Raw genomic sequence first — 12,633 nt, forward strand, 5'->3', positions numbered from 1 at the left:
CAATATAGTCCTTCAGAAAGAGGTAAAAAAAAGTGGGGGCGATTCCTGGTTGCGTGTTAGTATTTAACTTATCCTGATTGTTATGGCTCACAAGTGTTTTATTAAACAATGTGAAGCAAAATGTAAAAGAGATTTTTTAGCAGCACCAGTCAACTGGCATATTTTATTTAAAGCTTTATCCCTAGAAATACTATGTATATATATATCTATATAGATATAGATATAGATATAGATATATATATATATATACCACCATTAAAAAAATATATTTACATATAGAGAAATACTATATATTTATATATATAGTACTATGCTATATATATCTATATCTATCTATATAGATATATAGATATCTATATAGATAGATAGATATAGATATAGATATAGATATATATACCACAATTAAAAAAACTATATTTATATATAGAGAAATACTATATATTTATATATATAGTACTATGCTATATATATATATATATATATATATATATATTATTTTTTTACTTTTTTGCACTGTGGTTATATGCTATATATTGCAATGTTTTATATTCTCATTTCTTTTTAATGTAAACAATTTTTTTATTAATTCATATATATATCTAACATATATTTTGTTTATTTTGTTGCATTATGTACATAATTTACAAGTTACATACTTACATACCACTTTATTTTTACTTTCTTACATTTCTTATGTTACAAGAGCAACTGTAACGCCCCAATTTATATATAATTTATATACATATATATATATATAGAGAGAGAGAGAGAGAGAGAGAGAGATAGATAGATAGATAGATAGATAGATAGATAGATAGAAGCACCTCTTATTGGAAAACTGAATGACATGTATGATTATTATTGTTATAATTATTATTATTATTATTATTATTATTCATAAGAATAATAATAAGAATAATAAATGCCATACAGTTTTTCCAATAAGAGGTAATTTTTGGTTATTTAAATTCTTACCACTGTAGGTGCACATTTAATGGGCCTTACGTGACCAATACATTCATGTTATAATTCCATAATACCAACAATGCATGTCTGTAATATATTAAATTAAAACTTGTTACAATGAATATTTTTCAGATACAGCTCAGAATACGCAGAAGATCAAATTTATAAGTGTATTAAAACGTGCCCAACTTTAGGCGGTGAGGTGAGGCGGGCTGATTATTAGTCATAAAATCTGCGTTCCAGCAGGTTCAGATCTTGTGGAAAAGGTCCCCTGAGCACGATACTGAATCTCTGTAGCTGACCCTGAGCTCTGACCTTTAACTGCTATATTCATTATGAAAGCCAACAAAGAATTATCCTACGGGGATCAATAAAGTACGATATCCATACATGCAGTGGAGTAATTATGAATCTTTTCATGTAGATGACCTGTAACGAGCTGCCGACCATGCCCCCTGCCTGCAGAATGTATCTGGAGATAAACTACCTCTGCCCCCTCGTGACCCTGAAGAAGAAGAAATTAATGAATAAATGCACACGCATGACAAATGCGCTGTGAAAAAATTTGTTTTTGATTCACATTATTTGCACAGTATGCTACCAACAGAATACAAGAAAAGGAAATCTCATGTACAAATTATGCTTTAAATTATGTATTATACATTTGTATCCGTGCCACATTACTGCTCACAGACAATAAATTCTATACAAATGCAGTTTTCATTCATCTTGGCATGAGAATAATTACAACAAAACATCCCAAGCTCTGCATGAAACGTGACTAGTGATCCTATTTCATTATTCGCATTCAGTTTTTTGAATAGGCCCGCCTGTGCTGACTGTTCAGGGCACCACCAGAGGGGATTTCTTATCTAGCCAGGCAGCATGTTTTTGAAACAATGACTTAGATAAAACCCAAATAGCACGACTTTTGACAGTTTAACAGCTAAAACTCGTCATTAGTTAGGGGACACTCCACATCGCAGCTGTCTGTAACTCTGAGACAAAAGTATATAGGCAAGTGGTGGCAATTCCTTGTAGCGCAGCGGTGTCAAAGAAAATGGAAATATGACACCTCGTGTGAAACACTATTACTTATTCTACCTTCTATGCACTATTCCCATGCCACTTGGTGATGCATTAAAGATTATTTTACTGTTGCATGTTCTATAAGTTGTCAAACGCGTGACAGTGTCCTACAGCATAATGCCTAAAATGTGAATGTGAGAAAAATTGCATCCACTCAAGCAGCTGCAGAGAGAGAGGGGTTATAAATCAATGTGGAATATGAGCTCTGAGGAACAACAGGCTTTAAAGCGATCACAAGGTGTGCAAAAATCACAGTGGATTTAACACATGAAGAGCGACTTGTTTTATGCTCAAATAAAAACACAGGTTTCACAGTGAATTATTCTGCCTTTTGAACAAAGCTATCATGGCCTTTCTGTTCACCGTGTCACACCGTGAAGAGAGCAAAGTCAAATGTGACAGAAAGGGTACGTTAGCTGTGACATTTTACAATATCTGATCAAGGGTTGCGAACCGGGTTTGAACCCAAAGCAGCTTGATGCCAAAGAAAACACACCCTATTCCAGTGGTTCCCAACCTGGGGGTCCCGATTCGAACCCGGGCCGCTGCGGTAAGGACTCAGCCTTGGTCCTTGCGCCTGGGGCGCCCTGGTAACTCACCTGAGCAGGCGCCCCAGGGTGTTTTTAAAACAACATACATTTGGCCTATATCTCAGCATTTCATTCATTTCTGTGAAGAAAACTAAATTAAATTGTTCTTTTTAAAGTTTGGATTATAAGGGTACGATGAAGACTTGAACACAAACTAAATTAACAAACTTCCCTCTCAGTTAAAACACCCAAAGAGCTAATAGAACAATGACGAGGAAAACATTTGTCAAAAAAGAATCCTTCTAAGTAGGTATGATTGTTAAAAATACAACAAAATACACAATACCGAGAATTGTATCAAAAGTTCCTCAAAATAACTCATCTCTGATGCAATATTCACAGGAAATAATCTGCTGAAAATTCATCCAAATTGCTCATTTTACACAAACTTCCTATTGCATTAATTGTAGTTTATAAGTTCTGTACTGTTATGCATTGAATATAATATGAAATATCCACTTAGTCAGGTTCATCAGTTTACTCAAGGATAGAAAAGGGGTCCCTTAAGGAAAAAGGTTGGCCTATTCTATTTAATATCTAAGTGCTGTATCATATTTCATCAAAAATCTTTCTTATCTTATGGACAAACACTATAGTTCAAGTTTGGGGTCCCTAGATCTTTTTGACACTGATTGAAGGAGAAAAATGTATAGATTTTTAAATAGAACTGTGTTCTCCTTTAATCTGAGCAGCCACCACCGCCTGATGAAAATGCCTAAAATGTTTATCCTTCTTTAAGCAAGTTTAGGCGCTCTGACAGCTATGCTTTCAGAGCAGCTGAGCGTTTAGTATCGAGTGAGGAGGGAAGAGAAAAGGGTATATATTTTTTCTGCTCACTATGTACGAACAAATTTTCCTTGAAACTGATGCTGATGATCACCCAGCATCATCACCACGGCTTGGAAGCATTCATAAAGGTGGCAGCTGTTGAAGATGTTCTGATTAATGAGGGAATTTCAAGAAATAGACACCTTTTTATACCCTGCGTGCTTTGAACTCATCTGTGTGTCGAATCATAATTCACTTTAGAATCAAGGACAATGCAAAGATCTCTGAAATCACACAGTTGTATCAGTGCAATTGTAGCTCGCATTCAGTGCTGAACCGCTTCTCAATAGAGAGGAAACTCAAGCAAAGCATGCAAAAAAAGAAGCTTGTAACTAACCGAGCCTTTTTGCAATGAAGACTGGAGGATTCTGGGGGATCGAGAGAGAGAGAAGTAAAATTGATAGTGTGTGAAAGGAGCTGAGAGGGGAAAAGAAAGTGAGAGGAGCAATAGACTCGCTGACAGTGTTATGAGATGCTGTTTTTGAGAAGAGGCATCCTGTTTCCTGTTGCAGTAATCACTTTACACCCTCAGAATCCTCACTTGACCTTGGAGAAATTGTTCTTGGATCACGCATAACCCCTCTTTTCTCCTCTTTCTCTGTGCGTGATTCACAAAAACTATATGTTTTAACCTTTAAATGTCTGAAGACATAAATACGGTTGATGAAACTAAAGTGAAACTTGATGTCTGCGGGGGTTTTCCATTTTTATATTTGCATAAATCTCACAGCGGCTTGTCGTGTGTGTTTTAAAGCATGCACTGACACGTGAAAGAATCCAATATATTTTAATCCAGTACTAAAAGATAACTCAGACTAAATACATGAATTTGTGAGGGATATATTATTCAAACACTCTCGAGACGCCGTTAATTTGATCCTTCGGATTTTGCGAATGATTTCGTGTTGATCACTGTGGATTGGGTGGTCTGTGCTTTCCTCAGGAGGGCCTATTACGGTGGAATTCACAATCCGGAGGAAAAGCTGTGGAGAAGGCTGCAGCTGTGAACAAATTGTCTCCCTCTAGTGTCCCTCTCTCTTTTCTGCTTCTTCTTCTTCCTTTGCTAAAGCCAAAGTACCTCTCAGACTGCAGGGAGAGAGCCGGACCCAAACATGCATAATTGACAGTCCTATTTCAGGAATTAGCCACCCACCAAACTGCAGCCTACCTACCTGCTCTTTCATCTTGCACTGGAATAATTTAGCATCTGATAAAACTCTATTTCCTCGTTTAATTGTAAACTGATGAATTTAATAAATATATTTTCTGTTCTCATCATGTGTGCTTCTGTTGTCGACTGATCCTGATATGTGTGATATGTGAGGATCACTGGCACCGTGTACAATTGTTACCACATCATAGAGGAACTGTTTGAAGTCAGATCAGTAGGGAAGGGTGTTCTGGTGGTGATGAGTGATTTCTCTCCCCCCATTATGCCCTCTGTAACTACGCAGATGAGTTAATTAAGCTGTGCCAGCGGCTACGCACTAGCGTTCCAGGTAGATGGGCCCCTGTGATATTCAGACATCCACGTTATTAAAGAAAATGAAACCGTAATATTGACTTTTGAAATATCTAAAATGCATGAGGCTCCTCAAAGCCTGCAAATTATCCTTGCAAATTTCTGAGAAACGCAGTATTCCCTTGTACCATGTGCCCCAAAGCACCTCGAGGTACCACTAAATAGCTCGTAGTACTCCAGAGAATCACTCTAACTACATACATCTCTGTTTTAACAATATAGACGGAGCAAGTTGATGTGCATTTTTGACCTTAGTGTTAAAAGATTTGCATGTGGGGCTCTTTAGACCAATCGGGCTCCAACACCGAGTGGATGATGACGACATCATTTACCTGCTCCACTGGGCTGGGAGATAAGCTCATGCCCCTGCTGCTCCCCTGCAATGTTCTGGCTGCTGTTTCGCACGACTCCAGAGAGAGAGAGAGCTGTGTGTTACAGATGATGACGAGTGGCATTAAAGCGCCGCGAGGAGCCATCCTATCACCTGTACAGCCAGCAGTGCGAGGAAAGATGTGCACGTTGGCCTTTTGGAGAGCTTTGTCAAGACAGAGGAAGTGGTATTATACCCCTTCCCACCCACACAGAGACCCTGCTGTCTTTTGAACGTTGTTTCCAAAGTGAGCTTGATTTTGAGCTCCCCAAATCACCCAATTCAACCGTTATCAGGCCATTAAATAGGTGTTATCGGTCGCTATAAGCACTATATATGCGGAGCGAAACTTGAAAGCAACACGTTTTAACAAGTAAAACTGAATGAAACGTTTTGAACACAAACAAAACCACAATTTCTTTAGGTTTAGGCAACAAAAACAGTTAAGTTTAGGCAACAAAACCACAACTTCTTGAGGTTTAGGCAACAAAACTACAACATCTTTAGGTTTAGGCAACAAAACCTAATTTTTTTTTAGGTTTAGGCAACAAAACAACAATTTCTTTAGGTTTTGGCAACAAAAGATGTAAGTTTAGGCAACAAAACCACAACTTCTTTAGGGTTAGGCAACAAAAACAGTTAGGTTTAAGCAACAACACTACAACTTCTTTAGGTTTAGGCAACAAAACTACGACTTCTTTAGGTGTAGGCAACAAAACCACAACTTCTTTAGGTCTAGGCAACAAATACAGTTAGTTAAGTTTCGGGGAAAAGATCATGTTTTGGCTTAATGTTTCTAAAGTGAAAGTGAAACTTAACGCTAGTAAACACAAAGACAGTTACATATTGTTAGTTTCACACTGGATGCAAACCCCATCCATCGCCCATGGAGTTTCTTGCTGTCTATAATACAGCGCTTGACTTCCACTTCTGCTCCTGTCATTATTATTCCTTCTTTCGGTGATCGACCATGTGAATAGATGATTAAACCTACTATTGGGTGTAGTAGGCCTCTATTGACCCACATCTATGAGGCTTATATCGACTGATAACACCTATGTAATAGCCTGACAACAGTCTATTCGTCCAAATCTACTTTTTCCCCATTCTCTGTCAAAGTACATTAAAGCCCATTTTTGTTGAAATCCTCCTCTGGACAGCTGTGCACCATGCTCTCTGGTTTATCATGCAAATTTACAGCACACGCTCAAGATTTCCTCTTTATATGGGTGTTAAGACACTCATGCATGCACACAGCTGCTTTTGTTGTTGCTATACGGACAAACTGACACACCATAAGCCTAGAGATTTCCAGCCTGAAGAACTCTTATACCCAGTTTTACTCTCTGAGTTTGTTTATATGAGTGCATATGCCTCAGACATTTCTTTTAAATCTTCCAGAGGCTAAGCGTGGCACAGTAAAGCAGGCCTCTCCGGACACGCCGGCTAAGTGGTGCTTTCTGTCTTCTGGCTCATTCTTTGTTTTCTACCAGCCTTTTTCTCTCGCTCCTTTCCTTTCTACTTTATTTCTCTTCCCTAACTGGCTGCCACCATATATTCTCTCAGTTGCCAACCACTTCCTATTCTGCAACCGCCGACCTTAACACTGACCTTGCCTTGTCTGTGCCATTGAGACGAGAGCGAGAGATACCATATCCTCAGCTCTCCCCCCCCCCCCCCCCCCCCCCCCCCCCCCCGCTATGCTGCAGGGTTTGAATTTTTTGCCTGTCTCATCAGTCTTCCGGCAGCTGAAGTATACGCCTTGTTATTTCTTCCAGATTCCTACACGTTTTTTCGTTTTTCAGCTGATCAGTGCCCCCAGACTGGAAAACATCGCTCTTGGCTCAAAGAGATGGCGGCATATAGACCCCTAGCTGTCAATACAGATTAGGCCCTATCAGATAAACTTTATCTGGAACATTTGAGCGTCTCTTTGGTTGGCTACCAGCCTAATTCTGGTGCACAATTGATATTGTGGCTCTGAGGAGGTCGAATTTGGCAGCCATTGTTTCAGCCATAAGCAGGCTGGAGTGGCCTTTTTTTTTACTGTTTACTTATAATTATATCTTTATTGTTTACTTACTATTTATTACGGAAGCCCTGATAGGCATGTGAGAAAACCTTTTTATCTGGTGATCCATTTTCTAAATCGGATCTAAATTATTTTCTCTCCTGTGTTTATAACTTAAGAACAGTTGAAAAGAAATGTTTTGCCAGGATAATCTTTCTGAGTTTCTTTTTTTCTGTGTGAAAACAAATGAAAATTTTAGGCTGATTATTCAGAGTTATTTTTTTGCCTCTGTGCGAAAACAGGTGTTAGATTTGTTATTTAGGGCTGATTTTGTTGTTGTAATACTTATTTAGATCACCAGAGTGCACCACTACCCCAGGTTCTAAATAGGACTAACGTCAGTATAGCTGACGCTAATGGAAGATTAGCGATGATTAAAATACAGTTCTAGCCAAAAGAAACTAATGTAGAACTTAGAAAACTTAATTTAGGAGACATAAATTAGAAAAATCAGCCTGAATTTTTTTCACCTATTTCACAGAAAAAAAAGGAAATCAGAAGGATTATCCTAGCAAAACATTTTTTTTCAGCTGTTCATTCATGGTAATTAGGTGATAATAAGTAAGTAACCTATTTGAAATTTTCTTTGGAATTACCGCCAAATTACCCCAATATTTACCTCAAAATATATTGAAAATTACTTCATTATAAACATTATTTAATAATTATAATACGTTATTTCCCAATAGCTGGTAATTTATGGTGGTGGTGTGGTGGTTAGCACTATCGCCTCACGGCAAGCAGGTTGCAGGTTCAAAACCGACTTAGGACCCATCTGTGTGGAGTTTGCATGTTCTCCCCGTGTTAGCGTGGGTTTTCTCCGGGTTCTCCAGCCTCCTCCCACAGTCCAAAGACATGCAGGTTAGGTTAATTGTTGAACCCGGGTGTGACTTTAAATTGCCCGTAGGTGTGAATGTGAGCGTGAATTGTTTTCTGTCTCTATGTGTCAGCCCTGTGATAGTCTGGCCACCTTCGCCCAAGCTGGGATTGGCTCCAACCTCCCCGCAACCCTAAACAGGATAAGCGGTTACGGATAAAGAATGAATGAATGGTAATTTATTTAATACACTTCCAGGAAAAGAATACAAAGTTAATGATATGCTGTATTTCCATGTCTGCTAGTAAATACATAATAATTAGCAAATAAATTTCTTAAAAAACTCCCTGAATCATTACATTAGCTACCAGGTTACATTTGTGTAGTCACACAGTGAGATTTGTGTCTGATCAGAAGTGTCTTCTACTAGTTTTCGTTTTCCACCTCCGATGAAGAGCAGCGCACAGCTGCTTCACAAGCCTAAGGGCCCTATTTTAACAATTATATGCTAGTTTAGCTTATAATTATTAAATAATGTTTATAATAAAGTAATTTTCAATAAATGTTGAGGTACATATTGGGGTAATTTGCCAGTAATTCCAAAGAAATTTCAAATAGATTACTTGCTAATTATCACCTAATTACCATTAAATTTGTGGACCTGTAAAATGAAGTGTGAAAGTGAAGTGAAATAATTTAGATCAGACTTTTTTTCTCGCTGGCCTTTCAGGGCTTCCATAATTTATTATATCTTGTTCTTGTTTTTTTAAAATATTTTTACTGATGCCGTTGCTGCTGTATCACTGCAAATTCCCCCGCTGTGGGACTAATAAAGGATTATCTTATTTTATTTTATTGCACATTTTTTGTGCATTCTAAACATTAGTGGGATTCTTTTCAAAAGGTCCTTGACAATTGTCTCTGTCAGTTGTGTCCTGGTGAAGAACACAATCTCTCTTAAGACTTGTCTGTAATGTTTTGGTATAAACATTCATTTCTGTACCACCACCACAAGAGGGCACTTAGCACACATGGAATCATAATAGGATCTGATGTCATTAGTGTGTCTAGTAGTGCGTCTATGGAGGTGGTTCGAAGTGACACGTCTCTTGTGTTCCTTTTAGGAGTGGTGAGTTTAAAGCCACACCAACTACAGTGGCCTTATTATGGTCTCTCTCACACTGAAGGGAAAGGTTGCTGTATAAGGGAGAACAGCTAGAATGCTGGACTTTCGCTTATTTCTGTGTACAGAAAAAAAGGTTAAATTCCAAACTACCCCCAATAGCCAGCTTTGTAAGCAGTGCTCTTCAACAACAGAAGAAAGGGGACTTTTTCAGCACACACAAAAAGATGTATAAAGTAAAAAAAAAATCTAATTTTACACACTCATATAGATTGCGTGCATTAAGATTGCAATACACTATATCTTCTTTAAGCCTTACTATATCTGAACACAGTGCTACATAAAGCTGATGGGGACTTAAATGCATGAGAACACAAGGGGGCAGCGGGGTTGCCGGGTACAAAGAAGCACACTGCGGGGGTGAGTCTTATTGAGTGTGGCTGAAAGAAAGAAAGAAGGCAGCTCACTCAAAACAAGCCTGGGTGGAGAGATGAAGAGGAGGAGGCATGGCAGCGGTAAATGATGCTAGCCTTCTACACCTTGTCAGTTATTAGGAGGAGCCCGAAGAGAAATCTGACACTACTTTGTGTTGTCTACAGAGAAAATAATTGGCTAGCGGGGCCAGCTTCACTGGCACCTATACAGCACTTTGAAGAGATGTTTTAAAGTTCTGCAGCTAAAGGGAGGCTGAAAGTTAAGAAATATATATCATGTAGGATTAGAAAGTATGAAAGCTGCAATATGGCAACTAAACCAATGGCTGGCACATGATGATTCAGTGTTGTTTGTTCTCAGCTTGACAATTAAAAACGATATAAAGCAACATGACTTCCCAGTGATTTTCAACTCTTTCTTCCCAGCAAACATCTGTTTGTGGGCAAATATGAAACATAAAACTATCTCAATAAAACACAAATGGTGCAAAATGAACAGTTGTAGCTCAGTCTTCTCACTTTCTCTTCTCATTTCCCATAAACTAGGTCTATCATGGAAAACTAGCTAGCTGGCTGGTTAATAGTGCTTTACACTGGGAGTATTAATTTGGAGGATTTGTTGGAATAAACTCAATAAAAATAATCGTTTAATAATTACATAAGTGATAAATGAAGATGCAAGTTAAAGGGGAAATGAAAGCCGTGAATAATACTTATAAAATAAACAGCAATCCAACCACAAATTGCTTTCTGTTTCTATGCTATAAATACACTGAATGTATGCAGCAGGTGTTTGAGTTTTCAGAATAAAGGCTGAGGTTCAGATGAAACGGTCAGTTATTTTGTTCACTCTGTCTGACTTCTATTATAGTGTGTTATTCAGTAAATCTTAAGAATTACAGTAATAACTATTTATCCAGTCGTATAGTATTTTTCTGTGTCAGTAGGAAGGGAATATATTTTATTTCTATTTGCATTCATCTCTTTCTTCTGCCAGCTGTTCAGGTATGATTCATGGCCTGACCGGGATTACATCAGATTTTTATCATTCACAGTGTGGGTGGTGACAATGACTCCATGTTGCCCTTCTAGGCTGAACCACAGGGTCACCTGTATCACCAGGCTCACGCCACCCTGTGCCACACAGTGTCAGGAGGCTGCTGCATGTGAGATGTTCTCATGTCTTTTCAAGACATTATTGAAGAACACATAGTGAGCATGCATTCCTGGGCTAGTTTCAGAAAAAGTAGATGATTCTTTATTCACTGATCTTTAAAATGATAATAAAAAAAAACGTAGACATGATATTGCTGAGTGATTGCTCAATGACCTACAGATAAGATTGTGTTTGTTCTGGATGGTTTCCAGCTGTGGAGCAAGGTCTATCTGGAATAACTGCTTTTGTGCTTACAGTGAACCTTCCCTCAATAAATACACTTAAAAAAAAATCGATGCCTACTAATTAAAGAGGACCTATTATGCTTTTCCCCTTTCCTTTAGTATGTTATATAGTTTTTTTGTCCATGTAAAAGTTCTGCAAAGTTACAAAGCCCAATGTCCATGCCAAAGGGAGTTACTCTCCCTCACAGAAACACCGCTCCTGAACTGCCTGAAACGCCTTTTCTTCTGTAACGTGGTGATGTCACCAAGTAAGACATTTGCATAATACCTGCCTAGCGGCTAGTTTGGCATGCCCTCAAAGAAAGCTAGTTAGAGCGGAGCAGGAGCGGAGTCCGAAGAGTGGTTGGTTCAATTGAGTTGGGTTGATTTCCGGTTTTGTACGAGCTTACACCTGTTGGATTTTTTTGCCAACTGGCTGAACCGGCATTTGTCATTATGACACGTTCTGGCAAATGAAAAAGTAGCGGACATCAGCAACAGGTGCGGACGGCGTCACGGCGCTAAATCCAGCTTGCATTGCAGTAGTAATAAGCAATGTGATTAACATATTATTATGTTTGTTTATAAACAGACTGCCTGCTGATTAAAGTGAAGGTGGTTAGCCCCAAAGTTAGCGACTGGCACAGGCTCACTTAAGGTGGGCTGTTAAGGTGGACCAGCTATTCTCATTTTGTGACATGCGGCTACTGAGTCAAGTGTGACACCTAGTGGTAAAATTCGGTACACACCGGTCTAGTCCGGTGTTGTGGCTTAATATCGAACTGGTTGGAAAATGTTTAAGCCAGCCCAACTCTAGTAGACCAATCACAACAGAGTGGGCCAGCTGACCAATCAGAGCAGACTGGACTTTTTGGTTTCAAACAGAAAGTGACAAAAGGTGCTGAAACACAGCCGGTATGAGAAAACTAAAGCATTTTTTTAACATAAAAGTATATAAACATTTTCTAGTAGAAACCCAAAATACAAGTATGCACCTGAAAATCTGCTTAATAGTTCCTCTTTAAATCTGAATAAGTCACTGTTTTATAAGTTTATTTTTTAGCATTGAACAACTTCAGCTTCCATGAGGGTTGACACCTATGTCAAAGACCCATGGGAGATGTAGTTGTTGAATACTAGAGAAAAAAACATGCAATTTGTCTGCCTTACCCCCTGAGACGCTATCTGTGAAAACAGCTTGAAATTAAAAACATCACTTTTGCAGTGTAGAATGAAGAAAAATGTGGCGTAAAACAATCATCAAAAGGTGTAAATATCTCATCAGTTTTATTTAACTTTACAGAAATCACCCTGGAGACGTGAATCCCGCTGTATTCTTCTTAAGTTTATCAAATGCAGCTTGCTGTGTGATGCATGTCCTACTATTCTGGCACCTTTCGGTACCGTATGCAAAGGTATCTCTAAGATGTAAAAACCCGTAGG

This window comes from Sebastes fasciatus, chromosome 16 (assembly GCF_043250625.1).
Source record: "Sebastes fasciatus isolate fSebFas1 chromosome 16, fSebFas1.pri, whole genome shotgun sequence".
NCBI classification, from domain to species: domain Eukaryota; kingdom Metazoa; phylum Chordata; class Actinopteri; order Perciformes; family Sebastidae; genus Sebastes; species Sebastes fasciatus.